General features: G+C 46.3%; 1 protein-coding gene across 1 annotated transcript in view; it reads left to right on the top strand.

The window, feature by feature from the left end:
• Positions 1 to 3778: 3778 nt before the first annotated feature.
• Positions 3779 to 7363, top strand: part of ldb1b (LIM-domain binding 1b) — a 30845-nt gene continuing 27260 nt past the window's right edge. Inside the window, exon 1 of the mRNA XM_069139673.1 lies at positions 3779 to 3869. The gene's annotated coding sequence lies outside the window, so the exon portion shown is untranslated. The remainder of the gene's footprint in view (positions 3870 to 7363) is intronic.

The raw sequence follows: 7363 nt of genomic DNA on the forward strand, positions 1-7363 counted from the left end.
GTTTCATTATTAATTCTTTCTGCTCCGTCAGCAGAACAAACATATTATGTGCATGTTCAGACGTTTCAATAAGACGTGTTGACTCTGCCGTTAAGAACTGGTTTTACTTGAGATGGCACCAACTGAAGCTCCAGTTCCTCCACGTCAACTTTAATGTGTTCAAGCCTCAGAAACTGTTGATCAGAGTGAACACAATTTAAACGCATTTATCACCTGTGTTCACCTCATTCCTGTTTACCTGAAGGGCTTTGCAGTGACAGAAATCAGAACATATTCTGATTTTATTATAAATCCTTTTATTTTTAATTTGCACTTCATATCATGCAGCTCCACACTGCTGATGTCCAGACCAGCGTTTTCAGCTGTGGTTCATTACCTTCACATATTCAGAGATGCAGAGGTGTGTTTTCCATCACGCCACCCTGCTTCCAGCTGTGCAGCGATGCAGATGTTGTTCTCTCATTTCTTAACCAGTTAAAGTGTTTGTCTTAAACCGACTGACATCATGTTTCTTACTTCTTTCCCACACTTTAACCAGGAGAGGCTAACAAGTTAAAATTTTCCCATAATGCAATTCAAAAGCATCTTTTTTTTTTTTAGGCCACTCCTTCCTCATTCCTGATTAACATCTACCTCATTTAAACTCAACACATTTCTTCTGTTATAAATATTCAGTCTCCCTCAGAACCACAGAAAAATGTCCCCAAAATCTGGAAGAAGAGCCATGATGAACTTTTCTTAACTTCTTTAAATTTTAAATCATCCAATGCAGTTTTTTTGTTTTGATTTCTGTAGCACATTTTTAAAGCGTTGGCCAAATTACTGCACAAACATCAAACAAAACACTTGAAACAATTAAGCTATTAAAGACAAAATAAGCAATAAAACGTAAAGAAAAACCTAAAAAGCAGTGATAAGGATACAACATAACGGTAAGAACAAACAAGAACAATTAAATAGGCTCTAATCTGGAGACGCGAGGGAAAAGAAACACGTTTTAAATCAAGATTTGAATAATGAAGTCGATCCAAAGTTTTGGTGAAAGATACCGCCTTCACAGTCCGTCTGGATCCAGAGACCACTGAGAGATGCTGGTCATGTGACCTGGTACCAAGGATCACACACACAACCAGTAACATTTTAAAATTAATCCCATCCTGAACAGGCAGCCAGTTGTCATGGTGAAGTCAGAAGAGACTGTGGTGCTAAAGTATGTGGACACGCTCCGTTATTAATGTCAAACACATTCACACCTCCTGCGGTTCTCCTCCAGGCAGACGGGTCAGCTGGTCGACAGGAACTGCACGACATCACCTGCAACACCTGGACTCCTCGGGGACGGGCAGATTCTGTTTGTGGACATCAGTTCAGCGTTGAACACCGTCGTCCCTAAAACTCACTGCGGCTGCAGACCCGTCTCGTCCTGACAGACAGGAAGCAGCAGGTGAGGCTGAGGACGCTGACGTCCTCCTGGGATGTGATATCCTCGCTGCTCTTCTCCTTCTACACCAACGACTGCACCGCAGGAGGCCCGGCTGTAAAACTCCAGAAATGTGCAGGGAACTCCACGGAGACAACGATGAGTCAGCTTAAAGCTGGAAAGGCTCAAAACTGTAGTGATGGCAGGACCATCGGAGGAGGAACTTCCTGCAACACCTCAAGAAGTTCAACCTGCTGATCTACATGTCTATTATGGTCTGGACCAGCAGCCCAACAGGACGGGAAGACGCTCCAACGGACATGAAGGAGGCAGGAAACTGGCGGGAAGGAAAAATCCCTGCAGACCATTTAAACCCTGGAAATAACCTGCTGCAGCTTCTCCCCTCCAGGAGGCGCTACAGATCAGAAGCACTCGACCAGTTCTCCTCTCATGCACAGCCTAATGAAGGTGAACCAGTCACATGTAGATGTCAAATATTTGTCATTGTTAAATATGTATTCCAGCAGGCTGTTTGTACGGTCTATAATCACTGACTACATGCACATGAAGTACTTTATTATCTATGAAATATTTGTTTCAGTATTTGCACGTATACAAGTTTTGTTTGTGTAGAAGACCATTTAGAAACTCAAAATCAAGAATCAAAATCCTTGTGTGTGTGTAAACATAATTGGGCATAAAATTGTAAAACGATAAGACTTTTATTGGCCTCATCCTCTAACTTTAAAGATATTCATAGATGAAATTTAAATTTTGACTATTTAAATAACAGGATAAACCTGTTATATATATTCTTCTCCACTAGATGGTAGTATTGTACACCTCCCATTAAGTGCTACACCCTCCCTCCCCCCTTCCCTGATATCCCTCTAAAGTTATGAATGAATTAATTCCCTGCCAGCTGATTGCCATCCATAGTTGAAGCCAATCAGATATTCATACACTGAATGAAACGGCTGCATAATGAATGCAGGTCGATCACCTTCTGTATTTGTGCTATCTTGTATTATCTGGTGTGTTTTTTGTTTTTTTTATGGATGTGTCTGCCCTGTTATCTTGTGCATACCAGCGAGGAGCTGACCTTTCTGCTGAATGTCACGCTGGAGTCAAATGGCTGCAGCAGATTATCAGGGATGGAAAATATGCTCCCACACAGACTTTTTAACAAGACACACATCCCCTGTTCATTTATTTTGATCCGGCCGGTGTGAACTCTCCACAGCTCGTCTGCTCAGTGTCCTCCGTTTCCTTCTGACTCTGTCGCTTTCTATCCTTTAATCCCTGGTCTTCCTCTTTTCAGCTGCTGCGTCTCTCCCTCGGCGTCGCCACGCCGACCGCCTCCCGCCTCCTCGTCCACCGCTCCTCAAACACATTACTGTCTGAAATGGGGCCAAAGCATCCTCCCGTCTCCAGCGGGTGAGGTGCCAGTGTGTTCAGGAGTGTGCAGAGGCGTGTGTGTGTGTGTGTGTGTGTGTGTGTGTGTGTGTGTGTGTGTGTGTGTGTGTGTGTGTGTGTGTGTGTGTGTGTGTGTTCAGGAGGAGGGGGTGGGTGGGGGCTGGGGGGGTTGTTCTGTGTAAGTGGGTCACCTTACTGCTGCATCCAGCGCCCAGCCACCATGTCAGTACATGGCCCCACACGCACAAAAACACACACAAACACACATTTAACCCGTCCTCCATCCTGCTGCTCATCTTTTCTACAGGAAATATAAAAGAGTTCCAGACTTCAGTCTCGTTCTCGATGGAGGAAATAAAAGAAGAGAATAAACTCTGTCTCTCTCCGCTGCGTCTCACTTCTTCCTGACTGCTGACCTGCAGGACGACTCCCACGCTGCTCTTTTGGCACATTTGAATTTTTAAAGAAGCCGTGAGCTCAGAGGAGTCCGGTGTTCGCTTCCCTCTCAATCACTTTCTGCATTTGTCTCTATTTGACTCCCTATCATCTTGTGTGTGTGTGTGTGTGTGTGTGTGTGTGTGTGTGTGAGAGAGTGTGTACTTCTGTGTCCTCTGTCATATTGTGTAACTCTGGGAGCCGTGTGTTATAAAAAGGCAAAAGCACTCTGATCTTTAACTTGACACCTCTGCAGGAGGAAAGCGGGACACAGAAACTTTACGTAGAAACTGCTGAGGTAGGAGTCGTGTTGCCGGCGTCCTGTTTGGATTTTAATTTTTTTCTCGACTACAAGCAACTCTTCTTTTTCTTTTTCTTTCATAGCAGAGGAGAGGAATGCCCTCCCACATGGTTCAGAGAACATCTGTTAGTGAGAAATGAAGGGCTGAGAGAGGAGGAAGAGGAGGAGGAGGAGGAGGAGGAAGGGGACTTACACAGACAAGGAAAGGAGGTGAAGAAGGAACAAGAGAGCATGCTGAGAGGTGGAAAGGGGAGGAGAGACGAGTGACAGGACTTCAGCAGGAGGAGACCAGCGGAGGTGAGACGTTACAGGTGTCCATGTTGGTGTGCACGTTAGTGTCCATGTTGGTGTGCACGTTGGCGTCCATGTTGGCGTGCACGTTGGCGTCCATGTTGGCGTGCACGTTGGCTTCCATGTTGGCGTCCATGTTGGCGTGCACGTTGGCTTCCATGTTGGCGTGCACGTTGGCGTCCATGTTGGCGTGCACGTTGGCTTCCATGTTGGCGTGCACGTTGGCGTCCATGTTGGCGTGCACGTTGGCTTCCATGTTGGCGTGCACGTTGGCGTCCATGTTGGCGTGCACGTTGACTTCCATGTTGGCGTGCACGTTGGCGTCCATGTTGGCGTGCACGTTGGCGTCCATGTTGGCGTGCACGTTGGCTTCCATGTTGGTGTGCACGTTGGCGTCCATGTTGGCGTGCACATTGGCTTCCATGTTGGCGTGCACGTTGGCGTCCATGTTGGCGTGCACGTTGGCTTCCATGTTGGCGTGCACGTTGGCCTCCATGTTGGTGTGCACGTTGGCGTGCACGTTGGCCTCCATGTTGGCCTCCATGTTGGCGTGCATGTTGGTGTGGAAACAGAAGCCCACATCAATAATGTACCCAGAGAACAAGCTGCATTCCTGCCTTGCATAAGAGTTCACAAAGCGCCGGCTGCCTCTCGTTCTCCGACGGCCTTCAGGCTGGACGCACACAACATCTCTGAAGCTAATTAACCAGCACATTTGCCTTCCAAACAACTTTTCCAGATAGCTGTGCTGCAACAAAGGCTCGAAGAGTTGCACTAAAGCCGGTTTTTAAACTCAAGTCTACTGACTTTAGGACATTTGTTTTACTCCGTAGTCACTAATTTCCTGGATCTTAAATGATTGAAGTTCTGTAACATCTGCGACTGGTTTGTTGTCCGATCAGTTTAAGGATCTCAAACAGTCGCAGGAGCTCGTTCTGCTGTCCAGGTCACCAAGGGAACGGAGACGTGATGCTTCAGCAGGGCTGATGTCTGTCTCTGGATGTCTGTCTGTGGATGTCTGTCTGTGGATGTCTGTCTCTGGATGTCTGTCTCTGGATGTCTGTCTGTGGATGTCTGTCTCTGGATGTCTGTCTGTGGATGTCTGTCTCTGGATGTCTGTCTCTGGATGTCTGTCTCTGGATGTCTGTCTCTGGATGTCTGTCTCTGGCCTGCCTGTGGAACCGACTGCAGACGGATGTCCAGGTTCTCCAGCCGGATGAATCCTGCTTTGTCATAAAACTGGTCCACAGAGACTCCTGTCACTCAGGATTACTGGATGTCCCCAAAGTTTCCTTTTTACGCCACCATCAGGTCAAAGTTCATCCAAAACACTGATCAATAAGTCCAAAAACACTTTGCTAAATAGCAAATGCTAGCACATTAGAGGGGTCACTGGTGGATTTATCATCTGTCTCAGCTCTGCGGAGCATTTTAGCTTCTTTCAGCCGTTGTTTTGGTAAGTTCACCAGCTTTGTTCCTGCTGCTGCACGCAGCTTTTTGGAAAAAGCTCTGGTTTCCCTGCTGAACAATACAGTGAGAAACTGACAAGCAGCAACAGAGACGGAAAGTTCCCTCAACAGCTGATCGTGGTGACCAACACTCACAAAAACACTGCAGGTGAACTTTTATAAGTCGACTATCTTCCAATAAACCAGTTAAAGCAAGTTTTATTGAGATGTTTCCTAGATTTAAACTTGAAAGTGTAAAGAAAGAAGAGTTGAAGAGAAACTGTAAAGTTGACCGTGGGCGACAGAGCAGCTGTGTACTTGATTAGCTCCAGAAATTGGTTTCCTTTGTTATTTTCTTCTCCACCGGCTCCGTCACCTCCTCGTTCTGTTTACTGTCTCTGAGACTTTAATCTCCCTCAGCAGCTTTCTTTGTGTCTCTTATTTGTCTGTTTGTAGGCTTTGACTCTGCTAACACGGCAAACTGTTTACGTGTGTGCGCTTGTACATAAATAATCATGAGAAGGTGTGAGAAGGTGTGAGAAGGTGTGAGAAGGTATGAGAAGGTGTGAGAAGGTGTGAGAAGGTGTGAGAAGGTATGAGAAGGTGTGAGAAGGTGTGAGAAGGTGTGAGAAGGTGTGAGAAGGTATGAGAAGGTGTGAGAAGGTGTGAGAAGGTGTGAGAAGGTGTGAGAAGGTATGAGAAGGTGTGAGAAGGTGTGAGAAGGTGTGAGAAGGTGTGAGAAGGTATGAGAAGGTGTGAGAAGGTGTGAGAAGGTGTGAGAAGGTATGAGAAGGTGTGAGAAGGTATGAGAAGGTGTGAGAAGGTATGAGAAGGTGTGAGAAGGTATGAGAAGGTGTGAGAAGGTGTGCTGAGCGCTCTGAATCCTGAAAGTATGAACTTGTTAGAATCGTCTCGGTGAAACTGTTAATGTGGGCAGATGTGTGTGAATCAGGTTTCATTTCTAACAGTGTGTGTGTCGAAGCTCATCATGCTTGTGCTATCCTTTTTCTGCCACATTGCCATGGCGACAGTGCCCTCCCGGGGTAATGGGGGACGAGTGCGCCAGAGCTATTTATTCTCCCTCCCTCCCTCTGTCTCTCTCTCTCCCTCCCTCCCTCCATCTCCCTCCCTCCATCCCTCCGTCTCCCTCTCTCTCCCTCCTTTCCTCCCTCCCTCCCTCACTCACTCCATCTCTGCCCTCTTCCTCCTGCAACCTCTCGTCTCTCTCCTCTCGTCTCCTTCCTCCCTCCCTCCCTCCTCTGCTCTTTCTTCCCCTCTCTGATTGGCTCAACACTCTCCTCCTCAAAATGAGATACCGTCTAATGAGACAGAGGGTGAGGACGGAGGGGGAGGGTGGAGCAGGGTGGGTGGGGGGGGACAAAGAGCAAGTGTCTTAAAAAAGAGAAGCAGAAATATGTGGGGGAGGCGATCTATGCAGACTTGTGTTCCTCTTTGCGTGTGAAGACAGAAGCTGTTTAACAAAACTCTGTGATGTCATTCAGGAGGGAAACGCTGTGTTCGAGGTGCAGCTCTCCGCCTCACGTCTGCATATCTGAGCACGCAGCGTCTCATCTTGTGATGTAAGGTGTTCCGGGGTCACGACCTTTGTCACGGTGTGAGATGAGCAGAGTTATACAGGATGAGGGTGAAAGCGTGGATCCTGTGTTACATCATGTAGAGATCACATCTGGATCAAATTCATCTGGTAAAAGAAATAATAACATTAGTTAAAAAAGTTAACGTCCCCTCAGGATGGACTCTAACTTTTCGTTTAGCGCCCCCATCAGGTGGTGGTTTCTCCAAACCGTTGAAGTACGACCAACAAAACACCAACAATTATAGAAAAAGTCTGAAAAATAAAAATAAATTTGTGTTGCAGACTAGTTGAACATTTTGAAAAAAACATTTCATACTTGAGTTTGTGCTGAAATTGTGTCTAGCTTTTATATTTCTATACATATATATAGTATCTTAAATATTCAGTGTTTGGTCTGTTCAGCATTGCTCAGGAGAAGTTGTTGTATGTTTGGTTTTTGAGTTTTAAAGTCATGA

Source organism: Embiotoca jacksoni, unplaced genomic scaffold (assembly GCF_022577435.1).
Source record: "Embiotoca jacksoni isolate LCO1_2020_lvr unplaced genomic scaffold, fEmbJac1.0.p SCAF_85, whole genome shotgun sequence".
Taxonomy (NCBI): Eukaryota; Metazoa; Chordata; class Actinopteri; family Embiotocidae; genus Embiotoca; species Embiotoca jacksoni.